General features: G+C 54.0%; 1 long non-coding RNA gene across 3 annotated transcripts; it reads left to right on the forward strand.

Annotated features, from left to right (window-relative positions):
- Window positions 1–671: 671 nt before the first annotated feature.
- LOC144330025 (uncharacterized) lies at window positions 672–11,739 on the forward strand. Of its 3 annotated transcripts, XR_013395835.1 has the most exons (3): window positions 3,758–4,904; window positions 6,274–8,587; window positions 10,943–11,739. It is a non-coding gene; the product is annotated as an uncharacterized LOC144330025 (long non-coding RNA). The 3 variants fall into 3 exon arrangements; XR_013395834.1 differs by lacking the exons at window positions 3,758–4,904; window positions 10,943–11,739 and adding an exon at window positions 672–1,520 and having other exon boundaries at window positions 6,274–9,283; XR_013395833.1 differs by lacking the exons at window positions 3,758–4,904; window positions 10,943–11,739 and adding an exon at window positions 3,303–3,509 and having other exon boundaries at window positions 6,274–9,283.
- Window positions 11,740–21,637: the final 9,898 nt, after the last annotated feature.

Consider the following 21,637-nt stretch of genomic DNA (forward strand, 5'->3'; position numbering starts at 1 on the left):
CAGTTCTGGGTCATTACGATCCAGCCTGCTGTGGGTGTTCTGACGAGTCTGTGTGTGAACTGGTTTTCGTGGCACCCTCCCTCTGGAAACATCACCTTCCCCTTGACCTCACTACGCACACACGCAGGTGGCACAGAGCCGTGGACTTTCATGGATACCAAAAAAGCTTCCTGACCCAAATGGTCTCTTCTGTGAATGCCTGAAGCTCCACCACTGACTGTCCCTTCTTTTGAGGCTACCCTCACGCTGGATGGTCTGCAATTTTATCAGAAGGAAGCTTACAAAATATCTTTCTTCTGGCCAGGTTGGGCCCTGAATAGGGCTATGGAAAGTGAGTGAAAGGAATGGAGAGAAACTTCTCCCATTCTACTATTTTCTGGATGGCGTATCCTCTCTCGCCTTCTCGTGTCCTCCCTAGCAGTTCGTACCTGGGGTCAGATAACCCAAATTTAGTCAGTGTAGGAGCTTGGCAGCCCAGGCCTGTCTATCTCCAATACTCAGCAGTTCTCCTGGAAGGAGGGAGGGAGGACCATGGGGAGTCTCTGTGTCTCTGAATCTACAAGGATTCCTGGAGGCTTGGGGGGTGAGGGTAGTGAGGGGTGTGTGTGCTGCAGAGAGTTGAGCGACAGCCACGCACAGGGATGGATCTGCCGGCCTCATAGGAGAAGCCTCTCTCTGGATCGCTGGAATAAGCCAATTTGTGCCCCCAGCACTTTCCCCCTGAGGAAAGAATCAGCAGGCTTTGTGTAAAGGGATTAAGGCATTAGCCTGCTCAGCGGGGAGAAGGGCTCTTGACTCTGTGGCAGCGTGGCCACGTTTCCACGTGTCCATGTGGGCATATGGGCTGCTATAGGCCCTGGCTTACTGGTCCCAGGGCCTGTGGCTAAAAGGAGGCACTGCCGGCAGCCTCTCTTGGAAGGTGGGTATGTGGACCATGCTGCCTGTGCCCTCCTCAGGTCCCAAGAATGAGTGCTTCCAAAGGGTGGTGAGTGGGGGGAGGTGGGCAGGAAAAGATGCCAGGGAAAGATCTGGGCCCAGGTAGGAGTGACAGTGATGTGTGGTGGAGATCCAACAGCCAAAGGAGGAGCAGTTAACAATGCCACTTCACAAACAGCGCCCGAGGCTCAGAGAGAAGATGTATCTGCCAATCATCACACAGCAAGTCACCGGCAGAGCTGAGACTAGAACCCAGGTTCCTGGTCCAGGACTCAGTCATTGATTGTTCCAGCCACACCTGGCTGATGCCAGAGGCCTGTCCCGTCCACTCCCTACGGTGACTCTTTCTCCTGCCTCCCAACTCCAGAAGAGGATCCTGCTGGGGAGCTTGGGGTGAGATCTCAAGAGCCTTTCCATGTGGACGTGGACATAGTGGGGTAGGTCTAGAGACCAAAGCAGGATTCTAACAGGCCTGGACATATGTCACGGGCCGTCAAGACTGTCTGCATGAAGGTCTTTTGCTACAGAAGTGGGGTGGCTTTTTGCAGCTGCTCAGGAGAACAATCTGGCATAGAAGTGGGAAGGTAAGTCTGGGTCTTTCTGGAGTACGATTGACCCTTGACCAGTCTCAGGGATGTGTGTCCAGGCCCTGTGAGGAGAGGGGCCACAGGAAGAAGGGGCAGGAGTGTTGGAGTCAGTCAATGGGGCTTTGAGTCCCCGGTGGGATGTGGTTCCCAGTGGAGGCCTTCCTCCATCTTCTCAGAACACAGCATGGTTTTAGCACTGTGTGGATGACAGGGAGCCAACTTTGTAACTTTGGAGGAGATTGGGAAACAAGGCCCTTTGGGCAGAGGACATCACAAGGGGGCCAGAGATGGAGAGGAACAAGTCCTGTAGGTCTGCCTGCTCCCTGTCCCCCTCCCCGCTTCACTTCCCCTCACCTGCCTGAAGACAGGTCCAAGCTAGAGGCCTGGTCAGGCCCTGGAGAAAAACTGGGGGGTTCGGGAGGAGAGGGTGGGGCAAGATTGGCCCACATTACACTGCCTTCCCCCCAGCCTGGCTTGCACCTGCCAGGGCCTGCATGAGCCTTCTCAAGGGCCTGGGCTCAGGACCCCAGAGCCAGCAAGGAGCCCTGCGCTCCATCTGTGTGTGGCTGGCCTGGGAAAGGCCTCGGTCTCCTCTGCTGTAAAATGGTGTGTGGAGGGGGAGAGGGAGGCCAGGGCTAGATGCCCATGTGGGTCCCTCCTAATAGACCCGGCCTGCCTTCCCAGCTCGAGCCCCTGAGACAGCCTCCATTCTTCTCCCCTTTTCAGCTGACCACCTTGTACCACATTCTAGGATCAAACTCTCGGTACTTGGTAAGGACCTTAGAAAGTAGCTGATGTGCCGTGTCTGTTGTTCAGATGGGGACAGTGAGGCACAGGGAGGGTTGGCCTTGTCCCTCCAGGGAGTCTGCAGCAGCGCTAAGACCAGGGCTCTGTCCCCCTGGTGCCCGGCCTGCTCTCTCCTGCCCGTTAGCACTTCTGAGCAGGAGGCAGACAGCATTTCCTCTGATCTGAGCAGGGGGCGTGGGGGCGCTGGCGGCTGGCTCCTCCCTCAGGGGCCCCACGCTTGTCCAGGCAGGAATCTGCTCTGGTTGGAGCCGCCTCCCTGAGGGCTGCCCCAGGCTGGGCCTGGGGCCTCGAGGTCCTGGGGCCATTGCTTTCTGTTTACTTTCTGTGGGGCTTCTACAGCATTGTGGTTTCCACTTGGAAGGGCTGCAGTGGGAACTGCGGGCCTGCTCTGGGGGCTGGGCTGCGTCTGTGGGAAGCCGGGCCTGCGGCCGCTCTGCCAATAAAAGTTTGGAATTCAGCAGACCCCGTCCCTGAATTCCCATGCCGTGGGCTCAGCCCTGACTCTTCCAGCTACTGGCTCTACCCAGGCCGGTTTAGAGTGAGTGCGTGGCCAGATCCTCCTGGGGGTGAGTCAGAGAGATCTTCCCATTCAAACAGGATCATCACCTATTTCACAAATAGGGAAACTGAGGGCAGAGGGGGACAGGGGACAAGAACTTGTCCAAGGCCACTCCTCATCCATGACAGAGCTGGGACTGGAACGAGGCCACCCAGTGCCCAGCCCAACTTGAAATCTCCTCATCCCTTTGGGCTTCCCTGGGGTAGGGTGGACACTCCCGGATTCCCGAAGCCCTGTGTTTCCCATGACTTCACTCTGGGCTGGGGCACGGCGTGTGTCCTGGAAGGGGCCTGGCCTTCCCCACTGTGCCCTGGCCACGGCCCAGGCCCTGGGCAGAAGGGAAGCTGGGAAGAGGCTGCCCTCTGCTCTTGTTCTCCCTGGGGTCTCCTTGACCTGGCTGCTGGAGGAGCCCCGCCAGTCCCTGAGAATGTGACCCATTGCTGACAGGCCTACAAGGCTCCTCCCCATGCCGGCTCTGTGGTGCCCAGGTCTGGGAACCCGAACTCGGACTTGAATTCTAGTTCCCCTACCTATTGGCTGAGGGACCTTAGTTTCCTCGTCTTTAAAACAGACGTATACCACTCCCCGCCTTACAGAGGATAATGGGGGTGAAATGCCGGGTAAGATGTGAGGGGCTCAGCCTACACACCAGACTTGAGGCCATTGGCCACCAGCCTGCTCACAGCAGCAGCTAGGAAGGGGCTGAAGTCCCATCTTGCCTAGACAGGCCTGACTGGGGCTGTGGCAGAGGCCCCCAGAAGGTGGGGAGGAGGGGCGGTGACAGTACCAAGCCCTCCCTGCAGAGTTCTTGCCTTCTCTGGGGAGCGCCAAGGCAGTGTGCTGGGGTGCGGGTGGCTTGGTGGGTGGCCCCACTTTGTAAGGCCCATCTTATTCTGTGCTCTCTGTGAAGGGAGCTGATAATTGAGCCATTTCTCGGGGAGCTGACCCTGATTTTTATGAATCTACAGGACAAAGGAAGCAGCGCTGTCCTGCTGGGGAGACTGTGAGAAGGAGGAGATGAAGGGGAAGTCGCTTATCTTCCCAGCCTTTCCACTTGGGAGACTGTTTGGCGTGTGACAAGGGAGGAGAAGCCTATTTGAAACCACTTGGAGGAGGAGGTCTCTGCTGTTGCTGTCCCTGGCACAGCCTTGCCCCTCATCCCCTCTGGCCACCTGCCTCTTTAATCCATTTAACGCCTCTTCATTGCTGGTTTTTTTTTTTTTTTTTTTTTTTTAACTTTTCCTGAGCTCGGGCCCCCAGGGCCTCCTTGATGGCGAATGGTCTCGGCAGCCCCTGGGCTGTTCCTGGGAAGGGACAGGCTTCAAGGTCAGGCTGCTGCTGGCTGACCTTGAAAGCTTCCCCAGGCAAGCCCCTGACGTGCCTCCACTCTCCAAGCTCAGTGAGCTCCATCACATTAAAAAGCTGTTAAAAGCGCCCGTCTGGTTGGCTGCCTCCGAGGCTCTGCGGCCAATGGTAGGGAGGGCAGCCTCAGTTCAGGGATGAGCTCCGCTAGAGGCGCGGGTCTGCCCTGGGGACCCAGGCCTGGGGACCGCCTGGCAGTTGCCTGCCCCTCCATTCTTGAGGGATGGCAGTGGGAGGATGACACTTATCCTGAGCCACCCAGCAGCCTAAGCGCTTTAGACGGGTGAGCCCACTTCATCTTTACAGCAACCCTGGAAAGTAGAGCTATGAGGAACCCCATGTTGCAGTTGGGCTCAGGAAGGTTAAGACACTTCTCTAGGATCACGCAGCAAGTAAACGGATGAGGAGACCCTCAACCCCTGAACTCACTGGCTCGGGCCTCACCCGAGGGGTTCTCAGTGTTGACCTACCCACTCTGCACATGGTGCCCAGCCTGGTCCTCACCTGTGGTGGCCTTCTCTAGGCCGTGGCTTGCCCTGCACTCATGAGTCATGGGCACAGAAAGCTTCTCCCCTCTAGAGACGACCTACCAGGGCTTTGGTCTCGAGTTGCTGTGTGGCCACGGACAAGCCCTTGGGCCTACCTTTCCTCAGGTCAGGAGTCTGGGAGGGGTGTGGAGAGTAAGGGGGTGGTTATGGCTGGGCTTCAGGGCTTTTTATTCAATTTGAAATAAATCTAGCTTCATAGGCCTCCCCAGGCCTTTTGTTTGCCTGCTAATGGTTTCTAGTGCCCCTGCAGGGCCGGGAAGCTTCAAAGCTCACTTAGACTGGCAGCCAGCAGACTCCTAGGCTGGGGAAGGCTATGGGGAAGAAATGGACCTTCCTCCTTCACCCGGCCTAGCCCAGTCTCCCTGGGGACACACCACAAGCATGAGGTGGGGTAGGGGCAGCATGGGGTGGGGCAGGGTGAGGGTAGGAGAGGTGGGGGAAGAAGACTCCTCCAGGGGAGGTGAGAGAGCTGGATGCCCTCACTCCCACTCTGCTTCTGGTTGTGAAGGATTTGCCCAGGAAGGCCCATGGGCAATTTTAATGCCAAGGCATGATCTGTTCCTCTCTCCCCACCATTCCCCCATCATCACCTCCCACTCTTCTCCCATTCCTCTGCTCCAGCCACACCAGGCTCCCTGCTGTCTGCAAGCACCCCAGACCCACTGCCACCTCAGGGCCTTTGCACAGGCAACTCCTCTGCTGACAGATTCCTCCCCTTGGGTCCACATGGTTGGCTCATTTCTCCAGCCCCTTCAAGTCTCTGCTTGATGTTTATCAATTTTTGTTGTTGTTGTTGTTTTGAGATGGAGTCTCATTCTGTTGCCCAGGCTGGAGTGCAGTGGTGCGATCTCGGCTCACTGCAACCTCTGCCTCCCGGGTTCAAGCGATTCTCCTGCCTCAGCCTCCCTAGTAGCTGAGATTACAGGCACATGCCACTACGCCTGGCTAATGTTTGTATTTTTAGCAGGGATGGGGTTTCACTATGCCTGGCTAATGTTTGTATTTTTAGCAGGGATGGGGTTTCACCATGTTGGCCAGGCTGGTCTCAAACTCCTGACCACGTGATCCACCCGACTTGGCCCCCCAAAGCGCTGGGATTACAGGCATGTGCTGCTGCACCCAGCCTGATGTTCATCTTCTCACAAGGTCTGCCCTGAACACTTGACTTCAACTGCCTCCACTTGGCCCTCTGGGTGTCCTGACCCTGCTCTGTTGCATTCCACAGATGTAGTGCCTTCTGGCACTTTGTAATTAACTTACTTATGTTGTTTCTCTTTCTCCTGCATTAGAATATAAACTCCAGGAGGGCAAGCATTGTTGTCTGCTTTGATGACACTGACCCCTCCCCAGTACTTAGCACAGTGCCCAAACATAGCATAGGTCCCTAAGAAACACCTGCGGAATGAGTGAGCCTATGAGTGGACGGGTTTCAGTACATCTTAAAGCAAAGTATCTGTAACATTTGTCTCTTTAGGGACCAGAGAATGGGGCATTGGTTGGACGTAGTTTGGAGCCTCACCTCTGCCCTGTCTTCGCTGTGTGACCTTGAGCAGGTCACTCTAACTCTTGCAGCCTCAGCTTCCTCACAGCACCCCTGCCTGGCCTCCCTTGCAGGCCCACAGCATGAAAAGACATGAGTTCCAGGAAAGGATTCGGCAGATGGCAATCCCACAGGGCTGCCTCGCCATGCTCTGCCCCATCCAGCCCCGACATACTGGCCATGTGACCTCAGTGCTTGATGGACTCACTTGGCCTCTCTGAGGCTCGCTTTCTCCATCTCTAAAATGGAGGATGAAGCAGGTTCAGCCCCACGGGCAGGCGGCACTATGCCGGGGACACGGCGAGCCCTCTGGAAAAGTTCACCTGATCCAGACGTTGCTGGGTCAACATGAAGGAACGACTTTCACTCTTCTGCTTCAAACCAACAGACCGTCTTGGCCTTCCCTAATAAAGCAGCAGAGAACAGCAGAGCGGGTAGGGACCTTGAAGGTCAGTAGGGTGGCTGCTGAGCCCGGAGGCAGGAGCTTGTCCCAGGGTGTGACAATTCAGAGTCAACCCTTTACTGAACACTCGACTTTAAACCGCCTCACGCCTGGCGTGAGGAAGGCACTGTGCTCGCGGGTTTCACCATGATTCTCTATGTGTCTCGGGGAGCTCACTGTCCTGTCTGAGGCCCGTCCGGCATCTGGACAGAGGAGCTTTCACGTGTGTGCACACCCTCTGCCTGCCTCTTCTCCCTGTCAGGTAAGGACGTGGGTGTGGCTGGGAGGCCGACCCTGGGTGGAGAACTGAGCTCCTGGTTCTGAACAGTTTGAGGGGCTGGAAGTCCTTTAAGAAGATGATGAAAACTATGGACCTTCTCCCCAAAGAGAAGCACACGTCCACATCCAGAGGCAAAAGCCTCATCACTCAGAACTTTGTGGATGAGGCAGTCATTATCTGGCGGTGCTGTCACTATGGCTGGGGCTGGCCTTGATCTCTGTTGCTTGATCCCATATGTTCATTCTCTCCAGTCACATTATCAGATCTCTAGCTCCAACATCCTGTGTGATACCAGGATGGCCATTGCCATGATCTTGTCCACGGGTCCACTTTCAGCAGCTGAGCCCTGGAGGGCAGCACACAGCTCATGACTGGGCTGGAGATGGGGGAGTCAGGGGCAGATAGTGGGAGCTATCCCCAGCCCTGCCTCTCTCAGGACCCTCCTGGGGCTCAGGTACATGGGGTCCTTGAGAAAGACCCAGTTTGATGAGACAGGCAGGAGGAAGCAGAAAGAGTGCAGTTTACGAAAGTTTTCTCCAGCTCTGGTTCATGCATCAGTCCTGAAAGAAGGCAGGACTTCTTTCAGTTCACCCATTTCACAGATGAAGAAATTGAGGCTTGGAGAGGTCACGGAGCACACAGAGCAAAGAAGTCAAAACTAGGATTTGAATCTACTCTGATTACCTCCAGAGCCCATGTCTTGTCCCAATGGATGGAAAATTCTTAACTATTTAACTCAATATTGAGCAGCTACTGTCTACAGAATTCTGTGCCAGACAACTTGGGAGGCACAGACCAACAGGGAGATACAGTTCCCACTGGAAGTAACCAGGACAGTAATAATTATTATCATAACAAAGGAATAATAATAGCTAACATTTTGGAGCGCCTGACTAGGGACCAGCATTATGCTGCACAGTTTTAATGGATTATCTCATTTAAGCTCTCAAATATTTTGGGGTGTAAATAGCAGTATGCCCACTATTTTTGTTTGCTGTTGGTGTTCAGAAGTGTATATCCATTTTTGAGAATGGAGGCTTAGCGAGATTAGGAGCCTTGCTCTCAGTGAAGGAGGAATTCTGGCTGTGACTCTGTCCCTTACTACCTGGGCATCACCTCTGTCAAACCTGGGCAAGTTTCACTTAGACCTGGCTGAGGTTGGCTGAGGCGGGGAGGGCGGAGAGGTTGTGGGTAGGCAGCACCTATTCATACCCATAGTCCAGGGGCTGTTCTAGAAGAATCATATTCCCTGTGTCCTTGCCGCTCTGAGCCTTGGTGTCCCAGCCTTTTGATCCTCTCAATTCTGGTGTCCTTGAGCCCATAATCTGAGCCATTCTCCAGGATAAGGAGATGCTTGAGGTCGAGTGAAAGGTTGAAATTTCTGCAGGAGCAAATAATGACTAGATGCAGGAGAGAAGGGCTGCGGGGGAAAGCGAGTGAGGCAAAACCCCAGGGCAGAGCAGAGCCTTCCAAAGGGTGCAGGGGAGAGTCTTGGGGGAGGGGGCCAGCCTTGCTCAGCAGCCCCAGCCTCAACAAGGACCCCTACCCAAGAAGACCTGAAAAATAGCAAATCAATGAAGACAGCAATGAAAGCAATGAGGAGGGAAGAGGGATCAGAATCCCAGCCATATCACCCCTCACGCCTTTTTCTGGCCTCAATTTTTCTTTTGTGAACAGAGGGAGTTGGCCCTTCTGTCATTTGCAGGATTTTCATCTCAGGCTGGCAGCAGGAGCTGGAAAGGTGAGGGAGGTCCCTCCCTTCCCCGGCCCAAGGTCTGTGATTGGCAGCACCTCCTCCTCTCTTCCTCTCCTGTCCCTCCCTTCCCCTTCCCTCCCCTGCTTTCCTTTCCCTTCCCCTCTTCCTCCCTTCCCCTTCCCTTCCCCGGTCTTCCCCTCCCACTCTTTCACAGCCCCCAGCGTGCTGTGCAGTTATTAGTTTAGGTTCATTTAGAATCGGCTTAGCAACCCCACACCCCTGGAACCTGGAAGCTTAAAGCACAAGATGTCTGGCAAATGGAAATTCAATTGCTTTAATACAGAGACTATTTTGCTGCAGTCGAACTGGAGCCTCTTATTAAGAATCTGATGGAATTTCTAAACAGGGAGAGAGGCCCCAAGGAGGGGCATCGCCCATCACACACCAACATTGCTCTTGACATATTTATGGCTCCAATAAAATCTCCCATCTGGTATATTTTAAAATAAAATTGAAAATTTATCACTTTCCCTGAGTCGGTTTGTCGTTCTCCCAAGGAGGAGATAGCCAGCCTGAGATTACAGGCGAAGCGGCAGCAGGCGGCAGGCGGGCAGAGAGGTTAGGCTGGGCTCTGATTTAAATTTCAATACCTTCCCCATTACAGCTGTCTGGGCTGGGAAAATTACTAGGGGAAGCAGGCCATGTGCTTCTCCTATTTCTCTGGACGTCTACTTGATTGTCTCTGCCAGGGTCCACAGACTCGGTCTGCTCTCCCCACTATTTAGCAAGGTTTGGATGAACCACGAAATGGGAGGAAGCCCTGTCCTCCAGGCCTAGGAATCAGCATCTTCCATTTGTGCCTCTCTGAAGCCCAGTGGACCCTTTGGGAATTGCTAGATGGTTCGAGAGGGCCCCTCTTCATCAGGACTCAGAGATCAAGATCAGGGCTTAGGCTCAGGTAGGGAGCGGGGTTCAGTCTGTAACGAGCATTGGGCTTCCATCTAAAACTAAGATCAGAACTTCAACTCAGGCCAGGATCAAGGCTCAGTCTGTAACCAAGGTCAGGGCTCAGGCTCAGGATGGAATCAAGGTTCACTCCATTAACAAAAACAGGGCTCAGATTTCATCATCATAGAAGTCAATTCATATCTCAGAGCCTCAGTTTCTTCTCCATTCAAATGTGGAGCTAGGTATTGCCCTGCTTGCTTCACAAGGCTTTTTAGAGGAAATGAAAACAAGAGTATTGGGCTGGGCACAGTGGCTCATGCCTGTAATCCTAGCACTTTGGGAGGCCGAGGCAGGTGGATTGCCTGAGCTCAGGAGTTCGAGACCAGCCTGGGCAATATGGTGAAACCCCGTCTCTACTAAAAATATAAACATTAGTCAGGCTTGATGGCACACACCTGTAATCCCAGCTACTAGGGAGGCTGAGACAGGAGAATCGCTTGAACCTGGGAGGTGGAGGTTGCAGTGAGCCGAGATCGTGCCATTGCATTCCAGCCTGGGCGACAGAGTGAGACTCCGTCTCAAAAAAAAAAAAAAAAAAAAAAAAAGAGTATCTTTATTTTCTATAACAACTTACACTTTATAAATTGCTTGCACATACTTTATCTCATTTGGTCCTCAAGATAACCACCATTTTAAAAACAATAATACAGGCTCAGAGAGGTTAGGAAGCGTATTCAGGCCACACAGCCTGTAGACACAGGCAGGAAGTAAGGGCTGGGCCCAGCTCGTCCTGACTCCAAGCAGTTCCTAGAATACTGTAATGCAAAGAAGCAGTGACTGAGACTGCACTTGTCCACCCAGGACTCATGTTCCCATGTTCCCCTTTTTCTTTTCTTTTCCTTTTTTTCCCTCCTTTCTTTTCTTTTCTTTCTTTCTCTTCTTCTTCTTTTTTTTTTTTTGGACAGAGTCTCACCCTGTTGCCCAGGCTGGAGTGTAGTGGCACGATCTTGGCTCACTGTAACCTCTGTCTCCCAGGTTCAAGCTATTCTCCTGCCTCAGCCTCCCGAGTAGCTGGGATTACAGGCACGTGCCACCATGCCCTGCTAATTTTTTGTATTTTTAGTAGAGATGGGGTTTCACTGTGTTAGCCAGGATGGTCTCGATCTCTTGACCCCGTGATCCATCCGCCTTGGCCTCCCAAAGTGCTGGGATTACAGGTGTGAGCCACCGTGCCCAGCCATGTTCCCATTTTTCTATGGTAATAGAACTCTTATTCTATTCTAGGGAGCAAGGTGTCTACCTAAAAGACTACATCTCCCAGCGACCCTTGCGGCGAGGGGTGGCCAATGAGATATGAGTAAGAGAATTGTTGGGTGAGGTTCCAGGGAAAGTTCTGGAAAAGGGAGACAGGTAGAGAGCATGGATTTTCCCTCCTTTCTCTTTCTTCTTGCCTGGAATACAGATAGGATGGAGCCCAGCTGCCACTATGGACCATGAGGTGACACTGAGGATAGACAGCAGTGCTGAGGGTGACGAGCCTGGAGAGAGAAGGTATTTCAGACATTGAAGGCATGGTGAAGCCACCATCCCAACCCTGGGCTGCTGACCTCTGTATAGGGGAGAGTAAAAGACACTACTAGTTTGTTTAGGCCACTATGGCTGGATCTCTGTTACCAGGAGGCAAAGGTAACTTCTGATTCAAAGGTGCTACCCTGAGAAAAAGTATGCTCGCATAAGCTTGGGAAATAGCAAGTTAAACAGAGTCTTTCTTGCAGGACTTCCCAAAGCCTTTAAATGCTAAACAGTTTTGGGAACCACCAAGTGGGGGATGTACTACATCACATTTCCAGAGCTCACTTGTCATGGCACTGTGTGTGTGTGTGTGTGTGTGTGTGTGTGTGTGTGTGTGTAGAGAGACAGAGAGAGGGAGCAGGAGAGACTAGGGTCTAGTGCTGGGAGACCACTTCCTGATGTCTAACGGGGGCTAGAAAGTGCTTTGCTCAATGCCCTCATTATTAAAACAAAGAAAGACACTGACTCCTTTTCTGACTTCCTTAAGCTTCAACTAGCATTCATGATCTCAGTTCCTAAGTGTCTACAGGATGTAGGGCCAAGCAGGGGAGGGCTAATTTGGGGATAAAGCTAGGAAAGCTGTTTGGGGTAAGAGAGTCTCCTTGTAGCTGCTGGAGCCTTTGTGGATTGGGGCTTGGCTCACAGGTGTGGGGCCTGCTACAGGGAGAAGAGGACCCCGGCCACCCTTCACATCATATATAGGGCATTAGCAGCCCTGTTCCTCCCCTCTCCCCACCCTCAAGAACAGAGGGAAATAGAGGCATGGAGAATGAAAGGGGCTAGGCCAGCCAGGTCCACAGAAAGAGTGGGTGGCAGAATGGGGTCTGGAGCCAGCTGCCCCTACTCCCTGCCCTTCCCCAACCTACCCCCTGCCGTCAGCTTTCTGGAAGACTCTGGCTGAGTCATATGCCTGACGCCCAGTTTCTGCCTCTGCTGCAGTGGCCGCCTTTCAGTCCTCTGTGGGAGTCCCATTGCAGGCTGTAAGATCTTGACATGCCCTTTCAATGCCATTTTAAGAGACTCAGAACACAATAGCAGTAATAGAGGCACCTGCTGCCTGGCTTGGTAATTATTGCATCCCTGTTGGGAGAACTGTTGACCGCCTGGCAAACGGGTGAAGTCTCCCCTCACTTCTTAAATAGGAGTCCTCCTTGGAGACCCTGGCCACAGCTGAGGGTGGTTAGTCACCAGTCTGTGCCCAGGAAGAAGTCAGGGAGCACCAGTGTGGCAGCCAGGTAGAGGAAATGGGGGTAGAGGGAGTAGGGGTAAGCAGTGGGGGGATGTGGTGTCCAGAATCCCAGATTGAGGATGGAGGGCTTGAGGCTGTTTTCCCCTGTTCTGTGTGGCTAAGTCCAGTCCATTCCCCAGACCTCAGTCTCTCTCTCTGTGCCATGGGAAATTGGATCGGGCCTCTAAGAATTTGCCCAGTGCATAATTCTAAGCTTCTGCTTTTTAAGGAGATCGTAGGGAACTGAGAGCACAACAGAAAGGCAGGAACTCCTTGAGGGCAGGAAACCTGCTTGTTTCCTCTCTCCGACTCTGGCACGGTTGGGTGGAAGACCCCAGCCCAGTCAGAGCAGGAGGTATGGTGGTGTCCTAAGAGGGAGGGAGGAGCCAGGACAGGAGGAGAAAAGGAGGGGAGAGGAGTGGGGGAAATAGAAGTGTGAGGCCCCATGTAAAGAAAACTCAATGTCAAAACTTTAACAAGAGCTTCATAACCAAGAAATGGGCCTTTGACTTAGAAGGTGAAGGCTCATTTAAATGGCAAATTCCCCTTGTGCCTGCAAGGGCTTGTTTATAGAATGTGGAGCTGAGAGTGCAGGTGGTCCCACACAGAAAACTGGAAGCTTTTCTTTTTCAACTCCCTGAAGATTCATCTGCAATGCAGATGAAGCATCTTAGAAACAAGAATGAAAACAGGGTTTGATTTTTACAAAAGCCAATTCAGAGGCTCACTTCCTGTCCAGCCCAGCGCGCCAGCATCTGTGTGTGAGACCACTGTCCCCAGCTGGGTAGAGGCCTGCATGGGTCTTGCCAAGGTCAAATGGGTGTGCACCTACGACTACACGTGAATTCACTGCACATGTGTGCACACACACATTTACTCGGGTCCTCAGCAGAGTTATTTTGGATTTGGTCTTCGTGGAAGGTCCAGTCTGTGCCTAGATGTGGGTTCAGAAAATTCATTGACTCTGCACAGCTACTGGTCACTAATAAGAACCTGGAGCTGGGGATATCATGTTGATCAAGAGAAAACCTCTAAAGGAACTCACAGACCAGCTGGGGAGATAGGTGAATAAACACCTGGAGAACAGAGCATTATGGGAGCATCTGGCCCAAGCTTGGGAAGTCAAGGAAAGCTTCCTGGAAGAGGTGTTATCTTGGAGCTGCACACTATCCAGTATGGTAGCCTCTAGCCACAGGTGGCCATTTACATTTAAATAAAAAACAAATAAACAATTCAGTTCCTCGGTCATACTGGCCACATTTCAATTGGCTAGTGGACACCACATCACATAGTGCAGAGGCGGAACATTTCTATTGTCCAGAAAAGTCTACTGGATGGCGCTGTGAGGAGGAACAGACCCTCTCCAGGTGAGGGCCACCGAGGCGTGTTCCAATTCCAGGGGGCAGCTTGTGCAAACGCCTGGAAGTGGATAGCAGCATGCCCAGGGGACTGGAGCCCTGAGCACAGGTGTGAGGAGGAGGGAAACAGTGACAAGTGAAGCTAGAGAGAGTAGAGGAGTTCAAATGGCAGTTAAAGGCTCTGCTTGTGTCGGCAAGGAGCTGGGATTTTGTCCTGAACGTTTGGGGAGCCTTTGGAAGGGTTTCCGCTGGGAGTGGCAAGGTCAAGGTCGAGTTTTCATGTTAGAAGAGCTTGCTTGGAGAAGGGACTCCGCAGGGAGGGGGCAATTGCCAGCAGCCAGGTGAGAGAAGGGCCTGACCTGGGAGTTTCGCTGGGGGGCCTGGAGATGAAGTGCCTGTGTAGGGCGCACTAGAGAGAGGGGTTTCTGGCTTGAGTGCCACGGTGGCTGGGGCTGCCCTTTGGGCTCAGGCTGTGCTGAGTGCAAGTGAAGAGGGAGACCTCTGCACCTGGCAGGTAGGTGAGGGCACCTGATCCTTTAGGAAAAGTTTAGGCAGAAACCACTGAGTGGGTGATTATCAGTGAATAGATAGGGGTGCAGGTCCTGCAAGGGACTGAGGTCTCAGGAGAGTCCTCAGTAAGACAGTATTGGAGACCTGGGAAGCACAGCTGAGTCAGTGGCCAAGAAAGCAGAAGGAGCTGGGTAGGCCAGATAGATGGAGACAAGTTAGGGAGACCAGATGTCCCTTGGAGGCATCATGGCTGTGGTCGTGGTTCCGTCACTTGAGGTGTGGGAGCTATAGCTTTCAATCCAGGCAAGTTTCCCCGCAGGAGATAGGGCAGTGTCTCGGTACTGAGGGGCAGGGCTGGGGAAGGAAGGGAATGGGGGTGGCTTTCATCACAGCCGTGGTAAGGGGAGCCACAGGGCAGCTTGCACTTTGAAGATGGCTCCAACAATCTCCCCTATCCTGCAGGCCCTTCTACAGTGAATTGACTGTAGGGGGCGATAGAGAGTGGGGCTTCTGGCCCTTCTGGCCCCTCATCTCCTGAAGATGTAGGCCTGTGCTCCCCCTCTTAAAACGTGGGCGGGCTTGTGACTGCTTTAGTGAACAAGCCGCTGGATGTTCCAAACCCCAAACATCGAGCCCCCACCAGCCACTGGTGCCTACTGTGTGAGGTCCCAGATATCACACAACAGATACAAACCGCCTATTCTGTGCCCCGTCTGATGCCTGACCTGCAGACTCCATGAACAGAATAAAACGGTCAGTGTTTTGTGCCACTATATTTTGGGGTGGTTTCTTGCACAACAATAGTAGTTGCAGGCAGAAAGGGAACTGGCTAGGCTGTGGCTATGTGGCAGGGACGGGGAGCCAACTGGCTGGTGGGATGCAGCCTCAGTTGCTCGGGGAAGGGGTGAGTTTTACCCCTGCTGTCAGGTTAGGGGCAGAGGAGGTTGAGGAGGTTGAATGGAGATTGATGCTAGGAAACCAGGGAGGGATTGTGGGGGCATTTGGGGAGGAGGCTTGAAAGTGAGACCTAGTTCTGGCCTGGGGGTAGGTCCTAGTGGGAGCAATAAGAGGTGGGGAGGGCTTTGGAGTCTTACAGCGTATGCTTAGTTCCCAGCACTTTCAATACCCAGTTCTCTCTGAGCCTTGGTTTGCTGATCTGGAAAACAGGAATACAAATTCCCTGCTAAATGCAAGGCGAATGTGACTTCCTTTGATCCTGTTTTTCTCCTTTATTTCTCATTGTTTTAACAAGCACCCCTGCCCCGCCCCGCCCACCCCAGCATTGCATGTAGACAACTGCCGATAAACATGTCCAAGGGCAAGGTTTTTTGCGCCATTTTATAGACACAGAAAATGAAGCCGGGGGGCTGGGAGTGCCCACGGCCTCAGAGGACTCAAGCCTTCAATGTGTACTTTTCCTGTTCCTCCCCTGGACTGAAGCAGCAGGAGGGGAGGGCAGGCCAGTGCCCCAGCGGGCCCGGGTGTGGCCTCCAGCGCTGGCTAGATTAAGCATTCCTCCCCAGCCCTGCCCCAGTCCCAGCCTCGCTACTGCTTTTTCTCTGGAGTCCCAGACAAATTGTAGCCCGGAGAGCGGAGAGCGGCTGTGTGGAGCTTACAAATGTGGCTGGCCCAGCCCTCCCCGCCTTCCTCCCACTCCACATGCCTACCTCTGGGCCCTGGGGTCAGAACAGCCACTGAGGAGCTCTCACCAGGGCTCCACACACACTTGGGACTCCTGGGGTTCTTGCCAAATGGGCACCTCCGCCCCCAAACCCTTGGAGGCTTGGATCTGCTGCCTGGACCCCAGCTCCCCTCCTCCTGCCACCCTCCTCAGCATCTGGTTCCTCCTCAGAATGCAATGCTGTTGCCCCTGGCAACCGAGCTCCAGGCCAGATCCTGGTCCTCCTTCCTCCTCCTTCCCTTCTTTTCCTCCTCCTCCTTCTGCTTCCATATTCCCATCCTTCCTGTCCTCCCCCAACCTGCGGAGACAGTGCCTGGGGCTGGAAGACTGCCCCCCAAATCTGATGCCAGCTGGGCCACCCAGCCAAGCCCCCTGGCCTTTCTGGGTTGCTCGTCGGCTGATGATGACAGTCAGTACTCCCCGCCTGCCCATGGGACTGACTACTGCAGTCTTGGGCACCCCAGGGATGTCCCGGAAGACTCTGAGGCAGGACTCTCAGGGTATCCCAGGCAAAGAGCCAGGGACTGTAGAGAGACAAGAGACTTAGCAGCCAAAGAAAATTTCTCCCCATTAGAGCCGTTTGAGGTGGTGAGCTCCCCAGAGCTGAAGGCATGCAAGGAGAGGCCTTTCCAGTGATGATGGTGCTGGCACTGGCATGGCACAGGGCAGTGAGGGGCTGTCTTAGAAGGAAGGTCAATGAGGGCTCGGCCTATGTCTCTCCTGGCCATCTCCTTTCCCCAACCCCTGAATTCCCAGAACCTTTAGGAGCACTTGCTCCCCAACCCCTGCCCTCCCAAGGACTCCTCATTTTTCATCTGGGCTCTAGAAAGGAGGACAGCACTAAGGGGGGTCCCTGGTCCAGCAACATCATGCATCATAGGGCAGGTCCGACGCCTAGCACAGCTGTTTAGAGTGGACAGAAACGGGCTCAGCAGGGCAGGCCACATGCACCCTGGCTGCTCTCATGCGTCCCTTCCAGAGTCTCCGCTCACACTCCTGGACCCCCCTCCAGATCCTAGGCTCCTGTCACCTTCCTGCTCTCCTGCAGGACCTGTGGGCCAGCCATGCCCAATTCACGACTCATTCAACCCACTCCCACTCCTTCGTGCCCTGCACCAGTCCCTCCCTGTCAGGAATACACTTCTCCACCTTTCACTCTGAGTCAGTTCAGAGGCCCCCGCCTTCAGGAGGCTCCCCGGGACTGCCTGGGCTGTGCCCACTGCCCCATGGGGCTTCCCGCCCCAGGCTTGCCTCCTAGAGCTCTCTCACCCATGGCCTGGTCACCATCTGCACACGGTTTTCCCCTGAGTGCATCATAAGGACCTTGAGGCAGTGGCTCTGTGCCCCACATTTGCTAACAAATACTAATGAGAACATTAGCACAGCCCTGCCTCTCTCTGGGCCTCAGTTTCCCCCATCTGAGGCCCCATGTCTGGGCCTTGGCTTCCCCCAGGGGTCTTTGAGGATCTTTTTGGCTGGGAAGCATGGCCTGGGCTGTCAGAACAAGACAGAGGCCTGTCCGGGCAGCTCTGCCCTCCTCATCTCCCGGGGGCGTCCCCTCCAGGTTTCAGGAATGAGCCTCAGGAACTGGGGTGTGGGGGTCCGCACGGGGAGGTCCTGGTACTCCCCGAGGCTTTGGTTCTCGTCTGCCAAATGGGGAGACTCACTGGGGCTACCCGCCCCTCCGGTTGCCGGTTGCCGTGAGGCCTTGGAGACGGCAGCCAGACCGGACTTTCCCATCGGACTCGCCAGAACCCAGGCTTCCCAAAGCAGCAGCTCCCGCGCAGCCGCTGTCCGCTTCTGGCAAGCCTAGCCCACGGGCTGAGGGGTCCCTGGGGCTCTGCTGCCCTCCAGTGGCCGGAGGCCCCTGGGCACTTAGAACCCCTGAGCTCCCGGTTAATTCCATGGGCTTCCGTCCCCACCTAGGACGAACAGAAATGGTAGCAGGGATTTGTTGAGGTCAATCAGCAAGCCAGGCACAGTACCTGGACCAGGCCCTGGGGCTCTAGGGCTCCAGCACTTCTGTGCCCAGGGGAGGCTTGTCCTCTCACAGAAGACCAGCCAGGAGAGGGAGCTGTTCACCACCTGCCCACCTGCCTCATCTGGGACACCCTCTGTGCGGTAGCCCCTCCCTGCTGGCCACTCTCAACACTGGCCTAGACTGCCCCCTGCCCCGAGAAGTGTTTCTGGTGTCTGCCCAGGGGTCATCCCCAATATGTGGGCCAGTGTTGGGGGCTTGGAGGGGTGGCTTAACCCCCTTCCTCCTTGATTAATCAAATGCTTAAAATAATGGCTGAGGTCATGATTGATGGACAGAGCATAGCTAATTACCCTGGAGATTAAAATGACTGTTTCTGTTTAAAAAGGCTGCAAATGAGTTAATTATTTCCTTTGCTCACCTCTCTAACCTCGTTACACTTCTAAATGAATAGCAATATTGATCTTGGAACTGATTTTGGTGTTACACCGCCCGAGCGGGTTTAATTAGGGTTTGAAAACGCTGCAGTGCCTCCTCCTTCTGACCAAGGAAATTAGCCTTGGGTTTTACTTACATTTCACAGCCGTGTCCTCCACACAGATAGAAGGGCTGGAACATGGCGCAGTGGTGCCTGTCATCCCCTGCCCTGCCCTGGCTCCCAGCTTCGCTCCCATCCAGACTAGCACAGACTGACCCTTGCCTCTGACCTCTCAGGAAGTCATGGCAGGAAGGCCATCGGGGTCAGCTTGTTTAGTCTCGTCTGGTCACAGATGGGGCTCGGAGGCTCGGATATGATAGGACAGAGCCTAGCATCACTTGACGAGGTGGGGGCAGGCCTAGGACCTGAACTATCACAGATTCCCAACTCTGGACCTTGACGGCTCCCTGACTGAGTAAATATTTCCTCTCTGTCCCTCCTCACTTCTCCAGATGCCTACAGAGCCTCCTGGTGCTCCACCCCACTCCAGCTCCCTCCTGCCTCTTCTCTCCTTCTTAGAGCTCCACGAAGCAAAGGCCCCAGCTGGATGAAGGTGGGGAATGAGAGGGGGAACAGGGCGCAGGAGACCAGCACCCTTGCCCTGGATCTGAGGCTGACATCCAGGTGACCATGGCCTGTCTCTGGGCCTCCCTCCTCTGAACTTGACAATCTGTCTATATCACTCCCTCCCACCTCCCCCAGCCAGGTTTTCAAGGGCAAGCAGTGTCTCTGGGAGCCAGAGCTGGAAGGGTAGGGTAGGGAGAGTGACCAGGACAGGCATGGGCCAAGGATGTAGGACTGGCAGTGGGTCTGCTCCTTCTTATTCCAAACAAAACCTTCCCTTGACCCTGGCTCCCCTCTGCCATGGCCAGACCTGTCCCGGTTTCACTTCTTTTTTTAATTTTTCCAGAGACAGAGTCTCCCTCTGTCATCCAGGCTGGAGTGCAGTGACAGGATCACAGCTCACTGCAGCCTTGAACTCCTGGGCTTAAGTGATCCTCCCACCTCAGCCTCCCGAGTAGCTAGGACCACAGACGTGCACCACCACGCCCGGTTATTTTAAAAAATTTTTTGGAGAGATCGGGTCTTGCTGTGTTGCCCAGGCTGATCACAAACTCCTGGCCTCAAGTGATCCTCCCACCTTGGCCCCAGTCCCAATTATTGAGAGTTGTGTACATTCACTGCCCCTCTCTCTGACTTCCTCCTCACTCCTCTGCCCTCTGTTTTTTATGTCTCACAGATAAAATGATTCTCACTGAGGTCACCAGCAACGTCTGAGTTGCCGAACAAAGTGAGCGCTCTGTTCAGGGGGTCTGGGCGTGGATCTACCTGATGGCTCTTCTGCTTCCTGTAGTGACACTGGCTCCTGGCTTTCCTCCTCCCTGCTCCCTCTTGGGACAGGGTACTCCCCTCCCATCCTTGAAGAATCTCGTGGTTTGGCTTAAGCCCTCCTCTCTTTCTTCTCACTTGACATGCCCTCCCCTGGTGAGCCCACCTCTCTCGTGGTTGTAAAGTGATCTATCCCAAATTACTATCTTAGCTCAGCCCTCTCCCTTGAGTGCATGTAGGTCCAGCCAGGGAGTGACATGGTTAGACTTACACTTTAGAAAGGCTACTCTTACTGTAGTGTGGCAGGAGAGGATGATGGTGGAGGCAGAGGAACCCCTGAGGTGACTGTTCTAAGCCTCAGCAGAAAAATATTCAGGCCTGTGGCTGAAGAAATGGGGAGCAGGGGGTGATCCGCTGGATGGGGAGGCTTTGGGGATTGATATCCTAGGGGCAGATTCCAGGACAATGTCCCATTTTCAGGTTGGACCACTGAGTGCCTTTGGCTGAAACTGGTGACATCAGGGAGAAGCAGGCTTCCAGGGAGTGTTCAGACTGTTGGGTTGAGTTCAAGGTGCCTACAGGGACATTCAGAAGGAGGAGGAAGGTAGGTGACCCCCCCAAATTGCTACAGCCAGCTTGTAGCCCTGCCACTCAGGGTAGAGGTCATCAGCGTGCAAGGAGCTGGGCGGTGACTGCCCAAAAGCACTGCTACAGGTAAGACAGCCAGGAGGATATGGGGGAGCAGAAGGCACTGCATTCAACCTCAGTGATTCATGCTTCATTTGGCCAGTGAAATCCGGGAGCCAGGCCACATGCCCTGCCTCGTCAAACAAGGAAAGGAGTGTGGAGATTGAGGGTCAGAGGCTCCACACTGAATCCCAACCTTGCTAATAGACTAAGCCCTGATCCTGCTCACAGTCTGAGCCCTCGTCCTTGTCAAAGTTGAAGGGAACAGGACTACCCAGCTGGAGGCTCTTACGTAACACCTTCTTGTTTCCATTCCCCCTTTTCTCCCCTGAGGTGAGGGTGAAGGAGAGGGAGCTTATTAGTGCCAAGGAGGCAAGCCGGGAGTACTGAAGGCAAGATAGAGAAACCACTTCCAAGGTGCACGCCCAGGAATCCTCAGCTTTTTGGGGGTCCCTGGCATACCTGTGAACACTGGAACTTTCAGTGGAACCATTGAGAAAAGACTCACTGGACACAGTGGCTCACGCCTATAATCCCAGCATTTTGGGAGGGCAAGGAGGGCGGATGGCTTGAGCCCAGGATTTCAAGACCAGCCTGGGCAACATGGTGAAACCCTGTCTCTACAAAAATTAGCCAGGCCTGGTGGTGCACGCCTATAGTCCCAGTTACTCAGGAGGTTGAGGTGAGAGGATTGCTTGAGCCCAGGAGGTGGAGGTTGCAGTGAGCCATGATTGCACCACTGAACTCCAGCCTGGGCAACAGAGTGAGACCCTGTCTAAAAATAAAATACAATAAAATAAAAATTAAAAAAGAAAGAAAAGAAAAAAGATTCAAAACCACCCTAAAGGAGCCAGCGGCAGTGTCCTGGTGGTCATCACTGTGGCGTCAGATGCTTCACATGCTTGCAAAAGCTCATCGGTTACTACCGAGCTGTCTGGGTCCTCAGGATAGAATTGCCTTTACATGGAGCTATTTACTGTCCTCTGCTTCCTGTGGTGGCACTGGCTCCTGGGTTTCCTCCTCCCTGCTCCCTTTTGGGACAGGGTACTCCCCTCCCATCCCTGAAGAATCTTGGGGTTTGGCTTAAGCCCTCCTCTCTTTCTTCTCACTT

This window comes from Macaca mulatta, chromosome 7 (genome assembly GCF_049350105.2).
Source record: "Macaca mulatta isolate MMU2019108-1 chromosome 7, T2T-MMU8v2.0, whole genome shotgun sequence".
NCBI lineage: Eukaryota > Metazoa > Chordata > Mammalia > Primates > Cercopithecidae > Macaca > Macaca mulatta.